Source organism: Ovis aries, chromosome 8 (assembly GCF_016772045.2).
Source record: "Ovis aries strain OAR_USU_Benz2616 breed Rambouillet chromosome 8, ARS-UI_Ramb_v3.0, whole genome shotgun sequence".
Lineage (NCBI taxonomy): Eukaryota > Metazoa > Chordata > Mammalia > Artiodactyla > Bovidae > Ovis > Ovis aries.
The window spans coordinates 57,373,811-57,397,954 of NC_056061.1; the positions used below are offsets into that span (position 1 = coordinate 57,373,811).

Here is a 24,144-nt window from a genome sequence, read left to right on the forward strand (position 1 = left end):
TGTATCCAATGGACTGTAGTCCCATGGATAGTAGTCTGCCAAGCTTCTCTGCCCCTGGAATTTTCCAGCAAGAATACTGAAATGGGGTGCCATTTCCTGCCCCAGAGGATCATCCCAGTCCAGGGATCAAACCCACGTTTCTTGGATCTCCTGCATTGGCAGGTGGATTCTTTACCACTAGCGCTACCTGGGAAGCCTAATTGTTAATGAAAAGTGAAAGTCTCCCAGTCATGTGTGACTGCAATCCCATGGACTGTAGCCTGCCTGGCTCCTCTGTCTATGGAATTCTCCAGGCAAGAACACTGGAGTGGGTTGCCATTTCCTTCTCCAGGAGATCTTCCCAACCCAGGGATTGAACCCAGATCTCCTGCATTGCAGGCAGATTCTTTACCAACTGAGCCACTAGGGAAGCCCCTAACTGTTAATGAAATGGTGATATTTATTCAGTGTTTAAATAAAATGACTGTCTCTTTAACCAAATTAAATAACACTTAAAATTTCTTTTTGACACTCTCAAATCAAGTAAGTAACAATTATTATCTTTAGGTTGGAAGTATAGACTGATGAAATTTAAAATATTTTTCTAAAACTTAGCAATGTTGTTTGTAACAAATAAAATGGAATCCACTAGTATGCCCTTATTTATTTGATTGTGAGCTTTCAGTCCCCACCAGAACTTTTTGAGAAAAAATAGAATCTATATGTAAGGTAAAGTTTACTTTATAATCAGACATGTGCCTTTACGTGTTTGGAGGTTAGAGACAACTCACGTCTTGGATTGGGTGAAGGCAATGATATCATTTCATCCTCAGAACACTATTTGGAAGAGAAGTTGAAACAATTGCAAAATGAGGGAGAAGGCTTAGCACAAGTGGATTTTTGTCTCATGAGATTTGCTGAAATGTATTATTTTTCCTAGAAATGCCTTAGGCCCAGCTTGTGCTTGTTTTAATTCTCTCCATATCCTTCGCAGGTTACTTTGCATATTAGTATGAGTTGACTTGAACTGAATTTCGCTTGTTTGGACCCACTGCTCTTAAGTCAATTGGCATCCCAAAGGCATGAGGATAGAGCATTCCTTTTCAATAATTAATCTGTGGAACAATTTCCCACTCTATATAACTCCTGGAATTCTCACAAATAGTCACAAAGGATGGAAAACAGTTGGATATTAAAGCAGGAGATTACAGACCCAATAAGCCAACCTTATCAGCATTCTTTTCCCTTCACTCCAAAGTATCAGGAGTGACAATTGCAGGAATTATGCATAAACTCAAAGCCACATCCTACTCTTGAATTCTTGGCATTATTTGGGTCAAGATTTTGTCTCTTTTTTTAATTCCAAATGTCCTTTATTTCCTTTTGAATTATATTATTTCTAACAAATCTTTTGGTCCTTTTTTTTTTTTTTTAGCTTTTAAAAAATTTATTTATTTATTTATTTTAAATTTTAAAATCTTTAATTCTTATTTTTGGCTGTGCTGGGTCTTCACTGCTGCTCACAGGCTTCCTCTAGTTGCAGCGAGAGGTGGCTACTCTTTGTTGTGGTTCACAGGCCTCATTGTGGTGGCTTCTCTTGTTGTGGAGCACTGGCTCTAGGCACTCCGGCTCAGTGGTTGCAGCTTGCAGACTCTAGAGCGCAGGCTCAGTAGTTGTGTCACACAGGCTTAGGTGCTATGAGGCATGTGGAATCTTCCTGGACCAGGGATGGAAGCTGTGTCCCCTGAACTGGCAGGAGGACTTCTATCCACTACTCTACCAGGGAAGTCCAAGAATTTGTCTTTTATGTGGTGTGTTTACATATGGATAAAAGTAGTGAAGTCGTTTTCATTGAGAGCATTACCAATTAGAGTCTGAAAGCTCTGAAGGTGGTGATTGTTATTATCATTCAATCAAGAGAAACAACAACTGACTTAGAAGGTGAATGGTAAACAATACAGAGTCAGTGTTTCATGAATGTATTCACACACTGCTGTATTCAAAATAGATAGCCAACAGGGACCTATATAGTACAGAACATGGAACTCTGCTGAAGGTTATGTGGCAGCCTGGTTGGAAGGGGGTTGTTGGGGAGAATGGATACATGTGTATGTATGGCTGAGTTCTTTTGCTGTTCACTGGAAACTATCACAGCATTGTTAATTGATTATTTGTTGTTGTTGTTCAGTCACTAAATCGTGTCTGACTCTTTGCGACCTCACAGACTGCAGCATGTCAGGCCTCCCTGAACCTCATTATCTCCTGGAGTTTGCCCAAGTTCATATCCATTGAGTCAGTGATGCTATCCAACCATCTCATCCTCTGATACCCTAAAACAAAATAAAATGTTCAAAAGGAAAAAATAAGTTTAAAAAAGACCTAGGACAGTAAATCAAAAGTAAACCCAACTGAAAATTGATAGTTTTTAAATTTCATACTCACATAATTTGTGGACTAATTCTTGATGCATATGATTAGCCATAAATTTAAAAACAAATGCAAAGATCAAATTTCCACCTCCACTCCCTAATCCCAAAGAAGAGATTTTAAAAACTAATTTACGCATTTTACTGGGTTGACTTATTTAAGGCACAGCTACCCTAAATGGTTATAAATTTCTACATATATAGGTGTTAGCAGATATTTTTATATGGGTAAATCCTGAATAGGAGGAAAAAGTAATTTTGACTTTGGGCGTACAACTAGCAAATTTAAGAATAAGAGTTTTCTTTTTAGCTTGTCCTAAAAAATAACACCATGACATTTGATTTCAGGTAGCAGGATGAAGTGACTGCTAGAGCCTGACTTCCTACTATGAAAAAGGTAAGGTATGGAAGAAAGGAACAATCCTAGTGGAAAGCCTAGCATAAGATCACTTATCGACCAAATCTTACTGTTTAGTATTTCCACTTGTAGACTAGATTTTACTCAACATAAATAGATAAAAAAATATGTGCTTTTATTTCAGCTTCTTTTTTTTTTCTGAAAAATAAAAGGCAAAGCATCTATCCTATAAGATGAATCAACTTATGTAGTGGTTGCTAAGTACTGTATCTTCTAACCCTGGCCTCTCTAGAGTTTATTTAATGTGGTTCATCTTCAGGAAGTTACAGAGTAATGAAGAAGAGTCATGCAGGAAGTAGTGACAATTTCAGTGTTATCGTTAGGAAAAGTTCCACGAAACAAAGGAAGCCATTTTTAAACTGTCTTAGAACAGGTTTTTTAAAGCTAGTTTAGGATCGTATAATAAAGCATGCCTATTATTTACAGTTATTCCTTTAATAATAATTTTCACATGTGTTTTGGTGACTAACAATACTATTGATATGATTCCCTAAAAGTCTCATGAGTTTTATGTAAAGTTGTTAGATCTTTTTTTGTTCTTAAAGCTTGGAATAGATATTTAAAGACTTGTGCAGAGCCACATAAACCAGTTAGTGGCAGAATTGGTGTTAAGGGTAGGTCTACTGACCTTAGCTCCATCTCCATTGTTTTGTGTTTTTTTTTTTTTTTTCCTCACTACTTCATCCTATCTTATTTAATTTACTGTGGGAAAATATATTCTGAGAAAAATAAACATAAATGGAAAAGAGTAATGTGAATTCTGACTTAACGGATGTTGTTTTAGTAATCTTCAGCATCTTGGTTTATTTCATTCCCAGGCTGTTAATGTCCTGCAGTGGATGCTGACATACAGCAATGTGGTTCCAGACTTGAGCTCAGGAGGCAGGTGTTCGGGTAGGGCTGGTTCTTCTCTTCATTAAATGTGAGAGTTTATGTCTCAGCTGCTCCTTTGGAAAATGGAGAGTGTAACAAAACCTACCTTTGGGGTTCAGTTCAGTCACTCAGTCGTGTCTGACTCTTTGCAACCCCATGAATTGCAGCATGCCAGGCCTCCCTTGTCCATCACCAACTCCCAGAGTTCACTCAAACTCCTGTCCATCGAGTCGGTGATGCCATCCAGCCATCTCATCCTCTGTCGTCCCCTTCTCCTCCTTCCCCCAATCCCTCCCAGCATCAGGGTCTTTTCCAATGAGTCAGCTCTTCACATCAGGTGGCCAAAGTATTGGAGTTTCAGCTTTAGCATCATTCCTTCCAAAGAACACCCAAGACTGATCTCCTTTAGAATGGACTGGTAGGATCTACTTGCAGTCCAAGGGACTCTCAAGAGTCTTCTCCAACACCATAGTTCAAAAGCATCAATTCTTCGGCGCTCAGCCTTCTTCACAGTCCAACTCTCACATCCATACATGACCACTGGAAAAACCATAACCTTGACTAGATGGACCTTTGTTGGCAAAGTAATGTCTCTGCTTTTCAATATGCTATCTAGATTGGTCATAACTTTTCTTCCAAGGAGTAAGCGTCTTTTAATTTCATGGCTGCAGTCACCATCTGCAGTGATTTTGGAGCCCAAAAAGATAAAGTCTGACACTGTTTCCCGTCTATTTCCCATGAAGTGATGGGACCGGATGCCATGATCTTCGTTTTCTGAATGTTGAGCTTTAAGCCAACTTTTTCACTCTCCACTTTCACTTTCATCAAGAGGCCTTTTAGTTCCTCTTCACTTTCTGCCATAAGAGTGGTGTCATCTGCATATCTGAGGTTATTGATATTTCTCCTGGCAATCTTGATTCCAGCTTGTACTTCTTCCAGCCCAGTGTTTCTCGTGATGTACTCTGCATAGAAGTTAAATAAGCAGAGTGACAATATACAGCCTTGACGTGCTCCTTTTCCTATTTGGAACCAGTCTTGTTCCATGTCCAGTTCTAACTGTTGCCTCCTGACCTGCATATAGGTTTCTCAAGAGGCAGGTCAGGTGGTCTGGTATTCCCATCTGTTTCAGAATTTTCCACAGTTTATTGTGATCCACACAGTCAAAGTCTTTGGCATAGTCAATAAAGCAGAAATAGATGTTTTTCTGGAACTCTCTTCCTTTTTTCCATGATCCAGCTTTTTTACATGATTTACCTTTGGGGTAGATTGTGAGAATTCAATGAAGTATTGTTTATTTAGTGTTTATAATAGTGTTGATGTATATAGTAAGAGCTCCTCAAATGTTAAATACTATTATAGTTACTTTAATTATTAATATTATTAAGGAAAATGAAAGATTTATTTTCCCCAATCAAAATACTAAAAAATCAGGAACCAGGAGAAATTCAGTTTTGGAAAAAGTGCTTCTCAGTGCTCCAGTGATCTTGCTCATAAGCATTGTTAGCTCATGGTAAGGGCCAGTAAATGAGAAACAGAAGAATAATGTTTTCAATTAGTAAAAACTTCATAAGTGAGGTTAATTAGCAGCTTAGTTACTAGATTAAATTATCATGCTTTGAAATTCAGGCTTTATTCTGAAAAAAAAATTGTTAAATAGACTAAGAAGTCCCTTTAGATGTGGCATTAGTCCTCAGGATAGAAGCTTTGTGATGAATTCTAGGTAAGTGAATTTAAGACATGGATTAAATATTCACTAAGTATGTGAGTTTAAAAATTATGGAAGTCTTGAGAATTTGTCTTAGAAAATCTGCTAAAAGTAAGTACTATAAAAGTAATAGTTTTATTTTTGGCTCTGATTATAGAAATTGGCAGCTTCTTTTTTTCTCATCCAGTTTAATATATATATATATATATATATATATAGTAAAGTTGTAAAAATATTTTTGATCATGTGGTCTTAAGCTTTACAAAATTCTAACTATAGCACCTTATTGCACAAATGGAATCTATAAAACCCAAAAGGAGCACCTGTGGTGTTGCAAGAATGGGGGGCTAGAGGTGGACTCACTGTTTGTGCAAAACTCACCACTCCTGCAAAACTCATGACTCCTGCCAAACTCATGAGTGTACCTCTTCTGTTTGTGTTGTTGAACTTCCCTGATCAGGGTTTGAACCTGCGTGCCCTGCAGAGGAAGCATAGTCTTAGCCACTGGACTATTGGGAAAGTCCCACATACCTCTCCTTTAACTGGTGAGGAAACTGACTCCATAGACAGTGTGTGCCTTGCTCAAAGACACTCCCAGACGGACAGTGGCAGAGCCAGTCTTGAATAAATATCTTCTCCTTTTCTGCTCTTTTGATTGTACCATATATCCTTCCTAGTAAAGAATCTATAAATTAGAGCCCTTTAACAATCCAGATTCTTTTCTCTTCTCCACTCTTATTATAGAGGTATACCTGATAGAAAGTCCATTTAGTTTGATATCAGCATGATGGGCACGCCCTTGGATCAGTGCAAATCCTCCCAATGTTTAACTGATTAACTCATTAATCAGGTTGATCACCTGCTCTATGGACCTACTAGGCACCATGTTACTCCCTGGGAATATCAAGCTGATGGCAATGCCATCATTTCCCTAATAGGTATAAGAGGAATATATAGAAAGATACATAAACAAATACTAGGTATCTTGAAGTGGCTTAACTAGAAAGTAAAAATTGTGTGAAAGTGTTAATTCTTTAAACATTAAATATTTGTCATTATATAATGCTCTGTTCATGGTAAATGAAATACTACTTATATACTAGAATGGCAGGATAGTAACTGCTTTTTATTTAGACTTAAAATATTATTCATTTGGCTGCATTGGGGTCTTAGTTGCGACACATAGGATTTCTGTTGTGGTGCACAGATTCTCTAGTTGTGGTGCCTTGGCTCACTCATTGCTACTTTCCAGAAACCTTCTAAATATGAATGCTTCAATGTCTTTGGGAAATGGGAAAAGACAATAGTTTAGAAATTTCTGCTGACCTTGGAAAAGAGAAGATGAATACCTTAAGTGGCTTGACAGTTGACAAGCTCAGGAAAATGTTCTTGGGAATGTGCAATAATGGTTTGTTCAGATTAGATGACATCCTGAATCATAAAGGGCTTTCGCAGATCCACAGTTATTTCAGCTGTCAACCCACAGGATGCCAAGCACTAAAGCATGTTCTGTGAGTGTCAATGTCCTGGGAGACGATTTTTGGAGTGAGTCTCACATTTCTCTGTCTTGTGAGCAGAAGAAATAACTGACTTTGTTCCATTCTATTATTTCCAGACTGTTTGTACAGTGAACAGCCTTAAAAAATGGAGATAATATCTCCCTTCAGAGCAAAGAGCAGGCATGCTTATTGCCCAGTATAAAATATTCAGGTTCCCTAAGCTCAGGGTCCCTCTCCTATAAAGCTTATTATATATGTCCAGGTGTCACCTGACCTTCTCTGCTGATCTTCTGGCTATCATTAGTGCTAAGAGGAATAAAGTCAGTTGTCTCTGATGCAGGCATGGCACATCTTCTTCCAGCATCTGTAAAAGTATGTATGACAGGCTGAATGTTAGTTTGCAAATAGCCTTCACAGCACAGTTCTGGCAGCTGACAAGCCATCTCTTCCCTTCTCTAATCTCTGGTCTAGTGAAAAAAAAAAAAAAAAAGCACAAGTCATTTAGGGTCCATGAGTATGGTTTCCTGAGTTGTGTATTTTTAGCAGGAAGATTCTGGCATCTCAGAATGCACATTGTTTGTGGAAACCAGATATGCAGTTGTTGGAGACTAATCAGCCAATCATGACACTGCAGAGAACTTCAAGACTTTTAGATAATTCACTTCTGCTCCTCTGCTGCAGACGTCAGTCTCTTTAAGACCAGCCTTGAGAAAACCTGGGATATAGGTCTTTAGTCTGAGGAACTGCTTTTACTTTTTCCTTTCATTATTTAACATATTTAGAAATTATCCTCACTGTTCCTCACTGGTCTCGATTTTCATCCTTAACTGTGTACTAGACTTCCATTTCTGAATACACTTGAAATGAATTCCATTTCATTTTTGGATGATAATCCTTGATGTTATCATGAATTAACACAACAAACCACTTCTGATGAGATTTAAGATCATTTAAGATATGGATTTTTTTCCTATAATATCATAGATTAAATAGGGGCCAGTCATATACAAGAAAGTTCTCCAACCTTGGCATCTCCTCTCATGAAAGGTTAATACAGTTTTCTAAGATTTAATGATGCCCAATGACTCTGAGGTTCATTTCTGTACATGACTCGTTTTGGTTTTTTTTTTTTTTTTGATGCCATATCATGTACCATGTGGAATCTTATTATCAGTTTCCCAATCAGGGATTGAACCTGTGCTCTCTGCAGAGAAAGTATGGAGTCCCAACCGATGGACCACCAGGGAAATTCTTGTCTTCAGGGTCTGGATCTCAGTTTTGTCCCATTAATTTATGGTTCACTTATTCTTCCGCAGTTCTGCCCTCTCCCTTCCAACCTCTCAACAAGTCACCTATTTGATTCTGGGAGCTGGTCAACCCTGATGCCATGCAGAAGCTCAATAAACATTTGTAGAATGATTCAGTGAAGGTGTTGGGTCATTTTTATTTGAGTCTTTTAACAAGTACTCTTCAATATAACCAGTTCCTTGATTTCCAATAAAATAATACATGGAAAGAGTGGTAATAATGCCACAAATCATATGCTAATAACAACATTGGCCGAGAGCTTACGATACTGTGCCAAGTGCTTTAGATATTAATATATAGCCTTATTTACTCTCCGCAAAGTTACTGTCTTATTATCAATACATCACTTATTTATTTTACAGATTTAAAAAATGGGTGTAACAGAGAAAGTTTGCAGTTTTTCTAAAGTCACTCAGTGACGGATCTGACATTCTTTTCTACCTTCTAAGAGAGCCAGGGGTATCTGGTGCACATATTCTATGGTGGAAGAGGAGAAGTGAACTTTTACTTTTGGCCAAGGCTGATATAAATCAGCCATAAAATTGTCTTCTTTGTCACAGGATCAGGTAAAAGGTCAGAGCCAAGCTAGAAAAGCTGAACTTCATTGAAAGCAAGCTGTGTGTATTCTCACCAAACTTCTCATTTATACAGCTCTCTCACATATTAGTTGGATGATTAAAAAGAATAAAAATTTATCCATGAAAATTTCTATGGTACACTCCTTGGTGGTGTACTTCTGGCTATAATGAAAGGTATATGCATTTTTCCTTTGCCTTATCAGAATTCTTCCTAACTGAATGGCCTGTGGCACAAACTTACTTTCCCAGCTCCATTATGTGAGTGGGTGCTGAATAATTTATTTCATATTATTTGAGGCCTTGTGCATATTATTAGAATGAGAGGAAACCATGAAAATTATGGGTTCTTGGTTTACTACTTTAACAAATATTTACCAAGGCCAACAAAAACAATATTTACTGCATGACTGGAAAACAAAAGACACAGTCTTTGCCTCCTCACACTTGGTTGTTGAAGGTTTGGTTTGCATTGTTTATATCAAAGAGCCTTGCAAATAAATATAAAAATAAAGCTGGGATAGGTACTTAGAAGGAGAGTACATAATAGTATAACGGCAAGCATTAGGGGGAGTGGATCAAGTTGGGGAGGTCAAGTAGTGTCTTTCTGAAGAAATGAAGGCTGAGCCAAGGTCAAGTACATTTGTTACCCAGATGAAAGGAGACCGGTGATGGGTTTATGAAACAACACAGTAGAGTTCAGCTCACTGAGTATTTACAGAATGCCCACCATATACCAGACATTATGCTTCAGTTCAGTTCAGTTCAGTCGCTCAGTCGTGTCTGACTCTTTGCAACCCCATGAATCGCAGCATGCCAGGCCTCCCTGTCCATTACCATCTCCCGGAGTTCACTCAGATTCACGTCCATCGAGTCCGTGATGCCATCCAGCCATCTCATCCTCTGTCGTCCCCTTCTCCTCCTGCCCCCAGTCCCTCCCAGCATCAGAGTCTTTTCCAATGAGTCAACTCTTCGCATGAGGTGGCCGAAGTACTGGAGTTTCAGCTTTAGCCTCATTCCTCCCAAAGAAATCCCAGGGTTGATCTCCTTCAGGATGGACTGGTTGGATCTCTTTGCAGTTCAAGGGACTCTCAAGAGTCTTCTCCAACACCACAGTTCAAAAGCATCATGTTGGGAAATAAAAAATGAATGAGACATGGTTTTTGCCCCGGTAAATAACTCACTATCAGGGTTTCATCTTCAGGTAGTTGAGAAATTAGGAGAGTCACATCGTTTGTGATTTTTTGGCTTTTCTGTGTAGTTTGAGTTTCCTTTGTTGTCAGAATTCCCTCAGCTAGGCAAGTCCTTCTCAGGAAAATGAACATAGTTTTTTGTCATGGAATCAGGGTTTAAAAGTGAATAGACATAGTCTTCTAGTTCAAGTCCAGCAATACTATTCTAGGTTTTACCATCAATTGAACGTGGCCTCACAATGGAGCACAGGCCACTTTCAGAGCCTGCTGACAGCACAGTTTCAGGAAGGAAGCCTGACTGCTACCAAACAAGAAACTCATTATTTCTTTATCTCTCTGTCTTTTTTAACCATTAACTCAATTACTCAGTTGAGTAAAATTGCTCAATAATTAATCCAGCCATAGAAACAATGAGTGAACACACTGTATGTGCATTTGATTAATCTGTTTTCATGTTAAGTGTCATTCATATCTGGAGTACAAACTCCTCAGGACACACAAGTCACACACATATGAAAGTCAAGGGTGTAAACAAAGGGGAGAGGCAGCAACTGTGGAAAAAGGGAGATTGCCCAAAACCAAAGAAACAGGATGAAATAGCATACTCCAGGGCTGGATCTCTGCCCCAGGCTCTGGAACATGTCCTCATTCATGGTACCCACCAAGAGCACATTCTAGGCCTTCCATCTTGCTCTCTGCAAAGGGCTAGGCCCTCTCATCATCTTTGAGCCTGTGATTCTGGCCTAGCTCCCTATTCCAGAATCTATGGGCTCTTTCCCTGCTTGGCTTCATACCCTAGTCTTGGAGAACTTTCCCCAGGGCCGCTTCTGAGCAATGTGCCTCTGCTCTTCTGTTTTATCTTGACTGGGCCACTGCACCACCAAGTTCTAGATACCTGGGATGCCGTCCTGACGCATCCTGCTTGGGCTGCTCCTTTTTCTAGGATGGACAGACCCCCCCGCAGGAATGGATGAGGAAGATAGTGATACCCAGACCTGTGCCTCAGTTCTGCCATCTCATTTCATTGCTTCTTACTTTTCACTCTTCTTTGCAAGGACTCACAAACTTCATTTGTAGTTAGTGTCAATATATTATGCTACTGAGGCTTTCTCTTCCTGGATGCAAATCCTAAGCACTTGTTTCCTTTTTCTGTGTTTCATTATTATTAATTTTTTTTTGTTTTTGTTTTTTCATCTTTGAGGGTTGATCTGTCAGGGGACAAGTAATATTTCTAAGGGGACCCTTAGGTATTGCATCACTAAGTGACTTGTCCAACTTCACAATGTGCCCTTGATTATGGAGCAATCAAGTAGAAAAGGAGAACAGCTCTCAAATTTTCTTAACCGAGTATGCATAACCACTATTGTTCAGATCCAGTATATATATTAACTAAGTGATTGAATGTTAGTAGTTTGAATTTACCAACTAAGGAGTTTTAATTTTGAAGAGTGAAGGAAATTAAGTTACAGACAATGTCATTAAGTGGCCTTCTGGAAAATGCAAAATATACCTCTGTATTCACAATCCATGAACATTTTGAGATTTTGCTGTTGAAAATGCAGTCTATGTTCTGTCTAACAATTCCACACTCTTCCTGTGAAGAGTTATGATCAACCCTGTTGATGAGAGCTGTGATTTTTGCCTAAAATTTCTAAATGAATGTGGTGAATGTCTACCAAGTTGTTTGTCTGTCTAGCAAGTTATTTGCATCATCTCGTTTCCAGATTATTCTGAAAATGCAATTTAATGTGCACTATTTTACCCCTTGAACAGTTATTCAAACTGTTTCTGCTTTATTTTTTTTCTGGAAATATTATTAACAATATACTCCAGTAATGATCTAGCCCAAGATGTTCTTGTGTTATTTTGGAGCTAGTTGCTAGTGACTCATAGCACGTTGGACGTCCAAGCTATGGTTAACTGGTGGTCAAGTTAGGAAATTCTGTTCCCATTAACTCTCCTTTTCTTAGCCCAGAACACCTCTCTACTCTTTCTTTTTTTTTTTTGATTCGTCATGCTCATAGTCTCTGCTTGGTGTTTTCAAACCCAAAGTAATGCAATGACATGCCATAATGAGTATTGTTCCTACTACACTTCCAGCTTAACTAAAAACAGGAAATACAGACCATTTCATGGAAAAGCCCACTTTTGTGATATTTCCAACCCAAAAGGTTTGGATCAACTTTGAGTATCTGAACTTTTGGCTTCTTACTTACAGTAAACCTTCTAACTTCAGAATTTTAACACCATTTCTACTTATAAGATGATGCCTTCCATATTTAGACTATGCTGACACATGAACTAGTTTGCTTTGAAACCATTTTTATTTAATGTTAGGATGTACTTGTAGCAAAAAAAATCGACATGAGAAAGTTGTGTGAATCATAAGATTTAGAGCATAATTGTAGAAAGAGATACACTTCCCATAGTTTCAAGACTTTTCTTAGTTATTGGACAGTTTACTTAAAATGGGTCTATTTTTATGAGGTTTTACCCATTAAGTGAGTATTTGATGTATAAGTTTGTTACAAAAACCCAGGAGCAAAAATTCTAGTTTAGGTAAAAATAGTCTGACAACTCTTTTGGTAAGGATTATCAGGCCCTACCAGGAAATAAATCTAAATTATTTTGCCCTTTAATAATCAACCAATTGACTTTTAGTAATCCTAGGAGGTAGAGGTTGAAGAAGGAAATGGCAACCCACTCCAGTACTCTTGCCTAGAAAATTCCATGGATGGAGGAACCTGGTGGGCTGTAGTCCATGGAGTCACAAAGAGTCGGACACGACTGAGCGACTTCACTTTACTTTACTTTACTTTAGGAGGTAGAGGGAGTTTAAAGTTAGAACTTCGTGTGCACTGTAGTTTTTCAAGATCCAGTGAGGTAAAAATCTCATTGGGTCAATTAAGAAAAGAAGTCACATAAGGTTAGGTTTATTTGATTCCAAAAAAGTAGAGTGGCCTTGGACAATTCATTGTGTTATTTTTCAGTGTCTGTGAGGGGCCTATTTTTTCTTGGTTTCTTCCGTATTGTGTGGCTGTGTGGACTGACCATAATGAATTGGATGGGTTGTGTTGTTTCATTCATTCTCTTCTGACTTAGCCATGTACTGTAATCTTACAAAACAACCTTATATCATGGTTTTCAAGCATGATAAATGGTGGCATGAACTATAATTCCAAGTTGAGTTGTTAAATAAGGTTATTTCATTTGCCTTTGTAAGATGTAAGTTACTAAATTTCTATTTTCACCTTTGATTTAGTTTTAAAGGCAAGTCATCTCAAGGACGGGATATGAAAAAATAGTAATGTCAAGGAACATGGAGGTTAGCGATAACAGAAGCATTTTCAGAAGGATCAGGGCTCTCTAGCCTTAACCTTTATTGAGGAAAGATTTTAACTCAATGTTTGTTGAAGTTCTGAAATGACCAAATAGTAGTTCCTTTTATTCTGTTTCTTGCTGTTATTTAGCTGGAATGTACTGGACAGGATTAGAAATGACTGTTCTTTCTTTCTTTTTTTTATGATTCAGACAAAAGGGAACGTGCCGGAGTTCTTAAAAATAATCTTTCTTTATGAGATTTCAAGCCTGTGTGTAGACTCAGAAAGTGGAGACAGTATCTAGGTTTTTAAATAATTTATCAAACTGTACATAACATACTAAACTTTAAAAATTTTGCTTATGATTGAGTTGACAACATAATCTTCCATCCCAGGTCAACCCTCCTCCCCTAAACCTTCTTCCAAAGCAAGAAAAATAAAGTAAAAGATGGCTAATACCTGTTAGAATGCTGCAGAAGCCAAACATTTTTCTATTGTGTCTGTATCACATGATATCCATTCTCCTCTGCGTAATTCTTGGAATAATATCACTCACAAGTTAAGATCTTACAGCTAAGATTTTTAAGCTCTAGCTGAATAATGCTGGATAAGTTAGAAAGTCCTAATGGTGAACTTATAAAGAAATGTTGACAGGGCTTGGATTCTCACAGTGCTAGTGGGTACCATGATTATAATAATGGTTTCCTTTAAAACTCTTCCATTTAATGTTCCAAACATTGGAATTTGTAGTTTTTCCTTTGGTCCAGAGATCAAAAACATGAACAATTTTATATTTCTTAGGCTGGATGGCCTCTGTGTTTCCACAATTTCTGTGGGAAAGCAGTCTACTCTTTCTCAATTTTATTAAAACCACCATCCTGGCTCCACTATGTGCCATTACAAGCACTTTCATTATGTCTCATATCTCCTTTTAGGAAGTTGGACTCTGCTTATTGCTTTTCTTTGTTCTTATTGGTTTTAAAAAACTACATACTGTAAGTGAAAAATGGTTTAGAAATTGAAGATAGGGTAACACATGCGGTTAAAAAGGTATTGTGAGAGACAGATTATTTGAGGTCAAACCCTTCTGCCACTTAGTAACTTTGTGAGTTAGGCAAGCTGTATGACTCTAAGCCTTTTTTTCCTCATCTGTAAATTGCATATATTAACAGTATCTGCCTTGTGAGGCTTTTGTGATAATTAAATAAGGTAGCAAATGTGAAGTAACTGGATCACAGTAAGTTCTCAACAATTGGTGCCATTACCAGATTATTTAGTTATGTATTTAGTTGAGGGGTATATTGGACTGGGGAGCTATTCCCTTCTCCGGGGACTCTTCCTGACCCAGGGTTCAAACCCAGGTCTGCAATGCAGGAGACCCAGGTTCAATCCTTGGGTCAGGAAGATCCGCTGGAGAAGAGAATGGCAACCCACTCCAGTATTCTTGCCTGTAGAATTTCATGGACAGAGGAGCAGTAAGAAAATGTAACAAAAATAGAAAATGTTGTTCTATTTATTTGGAAATATTATCTAGTAGCCGTTACTGTCTTACTAAGAAAGCTTTATTTTATAACAGGCGTATTTTAGTGTTTTTGTTTTTAAATAAGATAAATTAAACTTTATTCATTCGACAGATCTTTATTGGGTACCTACTATGTGCCAGTTGACGAAACGCACCTTATTCTGTTATAAATTATGATGTTTGCCTTTGGCTTTTTCTATTTTGTTGTGTTTTTGTGGTTATCTGATTATGGAAGTTCCTCAGTATTCCTAATTTGCTAAAAAGTTTTTCTACCATGAATGAACATGAGTTTTATCAAATGATTGTTTTTCCCTAGCTCTTTTGAGATGACCATTTGAATTTTCAGGTTTCCGTGGTCGCTCAGTTGGTAAAAGAATCAGCCTGCAATGCAGGAGACACGAATTTGATCCCTGGGTCAGGAAGATCCCCTGGAGAAGGAAATGGCAACTCACAAGAGTATTATTGCCTGGGAAGTCCCATGGACACAGGAGTCTGGCATGCTATCGTCCATGGGGTGGCAAAGAGTTGGACATGACTTGGTGAGTAAATAACAACATATGAGTTTTCTCTTTTTCTTTCAGTCTGTTGAATTTTATTAAAAGATTTTAAATATTAAATCACCTGGGTACATTTAGTGGAGACAAATCTTAGTTTTGGTATTTATCCTTTTAACTTACAACTGAATTTAATTTTGTGCTTATATTTTGTGTCATGAATTTTATATATGTGTTCAGGGGAGAGATTTGCTTGTTATAGTTGTATTTCTTTCATATAAAATTCTTGTTCAGTGTTGATATCACATCCTGCCCTCACAAAATGAGATTGGAAATATTTCCTTATCTCTTTTTTTCTGGAAGCCTTTGTGTCAGACTGGTATTATTTCTTCCTTGAAGGTTTCAAGGCATCACTGATGTAACCGGGATCTAAAGTTTTCTTCCCGAGAGAGAAATTAGAGGTGTAATTTCTTCCACAGGTACAGTATTATTGAGATTTTTCATTTTTGTGTGTGTGTCAATTTTTGTTCCTTTTTTTCCTTCCTTCTCTCCTTCTTTCTTTGAAAGACTAGTAGTTGCTGGTTTTGGTTCAATGTCTCAAGGGTATCAGATCCAAGGTCTTTGTGATTCTCTTCATATTTTCCTTGTGGTTGAGTGGTGGCTGCTGTGGCTGAAGCCACCATGTTCAAGTCTCAGGTTAGAAATTAGTGGAAGCAACTCATAGCAACTAGTGGAGTCTTCATGAAGAATGCAAAGCTTTCTTTAAAGATTTAGGTTTCTGTCTCTCTGGCCAGAATTGTGTTTCATGGCTCTCACTTTAGTGCAAGGAAAGCTGAGAAATGCTATCTGGACACATTTCTGTTCCCATAGCTATGCAGGTTCCATTAGGAAGGAAGAAAGGAAAACAGATTGTATAGACAACTATCTGTGTGTCTATCATAGGTGTGGCATTAGATGTGATTCTTAAGAAAATATCTGTGGGCACTATCAAAGGTGATTTGGAGCTAGATGACTTGGTTGACATATTCTCCTAAGTTTAGTGGCCATGATATCTAGAGATTATTATATTGATGAAAGATTTGAAGGTGATATTAATGATGACTTATAGTACAATGCAGAGAAGGCAATGGCACCCCACTCCAGTACTCTTGCCTGGAAAATCCCATGGACGGAGGAGCCTGGTAGGCTGCAGACCATGGGGTCACTAAGAGTCAGAAACGACTGAGCGACTTCACTTTCACTTTTCACTTTCATGCATTGGAGAAGGAAATGGCAACCCACTCCAGTGTTCTTGCCTGGAGAATCCCAGGGACAGCAGAGCCTGGTGAGCTGCCGTCTATGGGATTGCACAGAGTCGGACACGACTGAAGCGACTTAGCAGTAGTACAATGATACCTCTGGGATGTTTTAAGTTTTTTTCCATTTGAAAGAAGTTACTAAGAAATAATTAACAATAATAATAATAATCTAAGAAGCATGTCTTGATAATGTTAATTCATTTCATTTCATTCATTGCTTCATCATCACATGTTTATTGGGCACTTCTGTGTGCTAGGGACAGAGCAGTGAAAAAGATAGACCAGTCCTATTTTCACAGACCACAAAGTCCAGCTGGGAGACAGGCAATTAACAGGGGACCCAACCAGAAAGATTATTATGTTTTGTACTATGGGAGTTCCCTGGTGGTTCAGTTGGTAAAGAATCTGCCTGTTATGCAAGAGATCCAGGTTCAATTCCTGGGTTGGAAAGATCCCCTGGAGAAGGAAATGGCTACCCACACCACTGTTCTTGCCTAGAGAATTCCATGGACAGAGGAGCCTGGTGGGCTATAGTTGCTGGGGTCGCAAAGAGTTGGACATGACTGAGCATCTAACACTTTCACACATGGGATACTAGGAAAGACAGAGCGATGAGATAAAGTCACTGGGGTGTGAGGGGTCAGGTGCTATTTCAAATAATATGGCCAGGCCGGAAAAGCCTGTCTGCAAAAGTAACCTTTGAGTTGAAGGATGAGAATGAGCTGAGTGTGAAAAAAGCCAGAGTATATGTGTTAGGGTGAAGTGAGAAGAACAGATGCAAAGACAGAAAAGAGCCAGAAATAAGGACTTGAGGCTGGTGTGGGTGCACCTGGGAAGAACAGGGGGGTAACCTGTGGTGAAGGAGGCAGGGGTCCTCCTATTTGGCCATTGTGTAGGAACCAGTGGAAGACTTTAAGGCATAAAGTTGGCAGTCCGGTTTATGTTTACAAGGTCCTTCTGATTGCCATCTGAGAAGGACTGCAGGGAGGCAAGGAGCTGTGTAGGGAGACCAGTTAGGAGGACCAGTTAGGGGGTTAATGCTCTGGCCCAGGAGAGAGGTGGTGCTCTGGATGAGAAGGGCTTCAGAGGAAAACCAGAACACCTGGAATGTATGGTGGGGCAGAAGCTGATGGTACTTGCCTATGGATTACACAGGGGAATTAGGAAAAGCCTTGTTTCTAAATATTTTTAAAACTTTTTAGTTTTTGTGTTATCTGTAAACTCTAATGGCAGCATCCTAACTGGGTTCTTCCAGTTCTTCTTAACTCAAACGTCATACATTAAAATGTTAATATCTACTGGGATAACTGTTTTCTTTTATCCTTTAATTAAAAACAGCAACAACAGCAGAAAGGGATTTTTAACAGAACAATAATTCCAGCTTGGTATTTGCCCTTGAAGATCTTGCCTGTGTCCTTTATCCTAAGGGAAATTCCTCCTTTCCTGTTTTTTTCTAGTTTACAGAAACAAATATCGAGAAAAAGACACATAATATAGTTTTCTTTCTTAGTAGAAAAGAGATTAAAAGAAAAGAGCAACAGCAACATCTTTCTCATATTATTTATATACATTATACTGTCGAATTTAATGAAGAAAAGCAAATGGTTTTTTTATGTAACTTTATTTGAAATAAACTTAATCTACACTAGTGAGTCCCTCAATTTAATGTCCACATAAATCACATGGAGGTCTTGTGGAGATGAAGATTCTGACTCAGTAAGTCTGGGTGGGCCAACGTTTGCATTTCTACCTAACTCCCATCTGGCCCACAGACCACACTCGAATAGGAAAGATGTTAACTTTGCTCCAAATGGGCATTGTCCCTGCTCTTAATCACTTATAATTTTATTTTTCAGTGTTCCAAGATCATCAGATTGGAGAAACTGACCCATTGGAACTTAAAACATACTTGGTAAGTAGGAGAAACAAATAAGGAATTTTTTTCCTCTCTGGAATTTATTTCTAGGTTTATAATTCACATTCTGTTTGGCCTAAGAAAGCCTGGCATATTGATTGTTGTCTGGTATGTTCTTTACCCTAATGACTAAGAATTTAATTACATTCCAAATTGTGACTATTTCCCTAAATATTCCCAGCTGCTTTCAAGATGAACTCTATAACATTACTAGAAATAGGCTCTGTGGCCTTTTTGGGAAGTCTGCAATAGGATCATATGATCCCAAATAGCTTTATTCAACATGTGATGTTAAGAAGACCACAGAATTTTAGAGTATCTTTTCAAGTTAGCATTAATCATATGTGGTTTTCTTCTGAAAGCATTTCTTTCAAAATGACCCGTATTTTGAAAAGGAAAAAACCCATATCAATTTAGATGAGATATTGATGGAGAGGATTTGACTCAGAAACTTTATCTAGAAATAATAGATTGGATTTTTTCATTATTTTTGTTATTATAAAAAAGCACAAACTACTGAAACATTAAACTTTTTATAGAACTATATTGCTTAAAAAATTAAGTTAGGTCTAATCCCAGTCCTAGAGATGTGTATATGTGTGTTAAGTCGCTTCAATCGTGTCTGACTATTTATAATACTTTGGACTGTAGCCCACCAGGCTCCTATGGTCATGGGACTTTCCAGGCAAGGATACTGGAATGGGTTGCCATTTCCTCTTCCAGGAGCCCTGGAGGTAATAAATGTTAATACTCTGGTGTCTATTCTTTTTCTACATTTTTTCTATGCATTACTAATATTAAATGAATATATATACACATATAAATGCATCTATATTTTATACAGGAATTAGACTAGGTCAGAATATTGTTCCATAATTTCCAAACAGCAGTACTGAATGCCTAAAATCACAATAGATGAAATCTTTGGTATGTTTTCTTTTCACATGGAAATAATAGATTTTGATATTTTCTATGTCAATAGTTTTTAGGTATATACTATCAAACTACTTGTAAACCAAAGGGGAGGGCTTATTTAAGTAATAAGCTTTATCACTAAGTTACAAGTGCCAGTACTATGTACAAGAGTACATAAAACTGAAGTAAAAATTATTTTATCAAAATACATTTTTTACAAATTGCTAGTTTTTAAATACCCAGAATATAATTTTTAACAGAAATATGGCCTTTGAAAACCTTGTAACTCCAAAAAGTAGGCTAATTTTAAAGGTATTTGATGACCTAATTATTTAAATGCCATTCAAATTGGGATTTACAAAAATATATATTTAGCCAAGAAGTATTTACTTAGCTGAAAACAGGAGCAAGAGATTCTCCCTGCTATTATACTAGTCAACTTTTTCTAAGCCGTCTCCATTTTCTGCCTCTTCTACATTTTATTTTTTACATACAAAATTTTCTGTAAATGTAAATACTTACATAGCACATTTTAAAAAGAATGCCTATAAACCCATCATTTCTATAAGAATTAGAAAAATGCCAAATATCTTTTTATTCTTTCCTTATCCATCTCCTGTTTCTTTCCAAGAGGTAACCTCTATGCTGAATTTTTTCATTATTCATTCTCAAAATTACCACATATCCACATGAATTGAAGATATAACATACCTGTGTTTTTTAAGCTTTATAAAAATGGTTTCATACTTATCTTTCTAGTCTTTTTCTACTCTATATTATTTCTAAGATAATACACATTAATATCTGTAGTGGTAGGTCATTTCTTTTCATTGCTGTGTGATATTAACTTTGTGATTGTATCAAAATTTGTCATTTTAGAAATGGAGATTTGATTTTCCAGTTTTTACTGTTATTATGAAACCTACTTCTCTAAACATTCTAACACACTTCTCCTGATGTACAAATAAGGAGATTTTTTTAGGTTGTTTATATTTTGGAATGGAATTGCTGAATCATAGCAAGTGATCAGCTTCTCAAGATAATATGAAGTTGTTCTTTTCCAAAGTACAATTTTTGTTTCTACAAGCAGATCGAATCTCATTGATCCATCTCTTGGTTTTGTTATTTGTCTTAATTTTAAAAAACGAGTATAATTTTATTATCTTAATGTGAAGTTACTCCACTGTTGCTAAAGTTGATAATTTTTTATACATTTATTGACAATTTGTGTTTTCCCCTCTATTAAATGGTGGTTTACTCATTCTTTTGCTCATTTTTGTATTAAGTTATTTGTTTTTTCTTATGTTTCATTTTTCACTTAAGGACTTTATTATTTACTTTTTCCCCTAATTTTTAAACAGGGAATGTATCTAATGCTGTGTTAGGTATGGATTCTCCTTCTAGTAATGGCAGAGTAACTCAGATCAGATCAGCCATTGCAGTGAGAACGTTATACACATAAACAATATATACATAAATCCACAACATATGCATAATTTTATATCCACACATGTAGTTACATATATACATATTGCATATGTGTGATTATATGTATGTGTGTTTGTGTGTGCGTGTATATATATCACAACTATCTGAAGCTATTTGAAGACAAAAATGGTGGGCAGAAATGAAGATGTATTGATACTTCAAAGAAGAGAATAGCATTAGGTGAGTTTCCTATATGCCCACTCAGCACTATTTTCAGGGTTACCACAGAGACTGGGCTTCCTAGGTAGCGCTTGTGGTAAAGAAGCCGCCTGCCAATGCAGGAGACAATAAGAGATGCTGGTTAGATCTCTGGGTTGGGAGGATCCCCTGGAGTAGGATATGGCAATCCACTCCAGTATTCTTCCTGGAAAATCCCATGGACAGAAGAGCCTGGCGGTCTACAGTCCATAGGGTCGCAAAGAGTTGGACATGACTGAAGTGACTTAGTACTTAGCACAGAGATTGGAGAGTGAGGGTGAAAATCTTAGAAAGGAGAGAAACACAGTGGGAGAGCGCAAAATTCTTTGTGTTAACTCTGTCCAAACATCTGGTTGACCTCTGAAGTATGCATGTGTGGTAGAGGGTAGCCACCTAACGCTGAAAGGATTGAACAGAGATTTAGCAACTGGCCACCACAGGGCAAACAGAATTTGGACTTTGAGTTTTCCTAGGTATTTTCCTGCTAAAACAAACAAACAAATCATTTCTTCTCTTCAGAGAAATGTAACATACTCTCTACAAGAATCATGAGACGAAACAAAATGACTAAATATATGAAGAGAACAGAGAAGTGATACTCATACTCAAGAGAAAAAGTAATCAACAGAGACTTACTCCAAGAAATTATAATCTGCAGACAGGATTTTAAAGCAACTGTTATAACCATATACAAATGTAAAGAAAAATATGATCAAAATAAGTCAGTAGAGGAAATTTCAACAGATAAATACAAACCCTGTTTGTACAAACAAAAAAGAACCAAATGGAAATTAGAGAACTGAAAAAACACAATCTGGAAAGGAAAATAAATTGCCAGATGGGCTTAAGAGAAAATTGAAGATGACAGAAGAAAAAGCCAATAAACCTGAAGACAGCTAATAGTAATAATTCAATTTGAATCTAAATAAAGAGAAAAAAAAGATTCGAAATAAAAATGAACCAAGACTCTGTCACTTGTAGGATAATATCAGAAGGTCTAACGTGAATAAAAGGGGGGGTCTGAAAAGGAGATGGAAAACAATGCAGGAAAAAGATTTGAGGAAATAATGAACTAAAAAGTTCCCAAATTTGATGGAAGAATATTTGGGTTTATTACCAAATCCTGCCAGTTTTGTTGTCAGAAATCTCTATGAATCCAGCCTCTCTTTACCATTCTCCTACCTTAGTTAGCATGTTAGATCTCTAAATCAAAGAGAATGATGGGAAACACAGCAGTTTCTCTTTGCTGATCAACAAGCCAACTGTTATGGGTTGAATTGTATTCCCCCCAAAAGGTATGTTGAAGTCCCAGTTCTTGGAACTTATGAATATGGCTTTATTTGGAGATCAGTCTTTACAGATGTAATCGAGGTAAGATGAGTTCACAGTGTTAGTGTGGGCACTAATCTAATGACTGGCATCCTTGTAAGAAGAGGGAAATTTGGACGCAGACACAAACAGGGAAGAAGGCTGTGTGAGGACAGAGGGAGAGTTCAGAGTGATGCGTCTGCAGACAAGCCAAGAGACACCAAGAATCGCCAACAGTCTCCAGAAACGAGGAGAGACTAGAAAGGACTCTTCCCTCAGAGTCTTCAAAGAGAGCATGGCCTTGAAAACACCTTGATGGACTTCCAGCCTCCAGAACTTGAAGGGAATACATTTCTGTTGTTTTAACCCACTCAGTTTGTTATTTCAGTCCTAGGAAACTAACACTTCAAGCAGTAGAAAAATAATCATCCAAGTTTTAAGATGCAGACAAGCAACCTTTCTGCTCCCAGATCTTTCCAGATCTAAACAGGAGCTGTCTCTCTCCCAGCCTCTACGACAGGTAGCATTTCAGTCTTCTAGTACAATCCTTCCTGTGCAAGGGCTACAGAACAAATAAGGCTTCTTTCCTGAGACAGGGGCTGTCGGCTTCCAGCCTTCCCCAAGGGTATCCACAGGTCTCCTGAGGCAAAGTCTCCTCAGGCCCTACAGAGTCCAGGTTGTCACCCAACCTCCCCACCTGAGGCCTGTGTGCCTGCCTGCCAAGACTAGGACACAGTGCCTGACCTCATATGCACCCAGCTCTTCGAGCCTGCCCTCGCAGCCAGCTCATCGTGTCCCCAGAATGGAAAAGTAAATTATTGACTAGGAAGGAAGAAAGTACTTTGGAATAGGATAGGGCTGTACTTTGAAATATATATGCATGCAGACATATGTGAACACGAATTTGTATATTTTACTTCCTTCTTCAAATATTTTTACAGGCTTCCTATTTTTTTTGGTGAATAAAATCTAAAATAAACTCTAAGCTTGGCATTCGAGATCAGCTGCTCTGTTACCTGACAGGTCCTTTTATGTATTCTCTAATCTAGCGGAACTCTTTGATTAAGTGCTTCCCATCTTTCAAAACCTAGGATGAATACTAACCTCTGCAAGAAAGCAGTCTTTCCTCATTTTTACACCCTTTTTGGAGGGACCACAGTACTTTGGCTTTACCTCTCTAATTGCATTATGCATTGTATTTGTGTTTTTGTTCATTTGTCCGACCCTTCTTTCCTGGCAGGAACAGAGCTGGTTGTTATTAAAAATTAAATTAATGGCACAGTATATTTGTGAAAACTGAAAGCACAGAAATTCTGGAATGTTTTCCTATGGGTCATCATTGTCACTGCTGCCATTGCAGTAGCTAAAACCTTCTGAGGGTTTATTCTGTTATAGGCAATGAACTAAGCAATTAATAACATAAATTATTTAACCTCTTTCCACTAATGCATGCTGATTAGTCATTTATCTTTGTCTCCAACATAACCTATGGCACAGTTGCAGATACTCTATAAGTGTTTGCTGAAAGATGAATCTAGAGGGCAAATATATGTAGAGCAATGAGATTCTGAACTTCGTCTCTTGATCTCAATAGATGTATCATTTTAATGAAAATTTTGGCTGAGTTGATCAATTAGGAATACTACTACAATGAAAATGTCTATCTTGGAGTATGCTCTATAAACTAAGGAGGATATTTATGAATGATGA

At 37.6% G+C, this 24,144-nt stretch overlaps 1 long non-coding RNA gene across 9 annotated transcripts in view; it reads left to right on the forward strand.

Annotated features, from left to right (window-relative positions):
- Positions 1-24,144, forward strand: part of LOC105612881 (uncharacterized) — a 239,845-nt gene that overhangs the window by 18,632 nt on the left and 197,069 nt on the right. For 7 of the 9 annotated variants that reach the window (XR_009601640.1, XR_009601644.1, XR_009601641.1 and 4 more), the window contains exons 2-5: positions 2,754-2,802; positions 15,165-15,357; positions 15,712-15,791; positions 18,467-18,522. This is a non-coding gene — a long non-coding RNA (uncharacterized LOC105612881). Of the gene's footprint in view, positions 1-2,753; positions 2,803-15,164; positions 15,358-15,711; positions 15,792-18,466; positions 18,523-19,176; positions 19,260-24,144 lie in introns of all 9 variants that reach the window. The other 2 variants (XR_009601642.1, XR_009601645.1) reach the window with 1 other exon arrangement.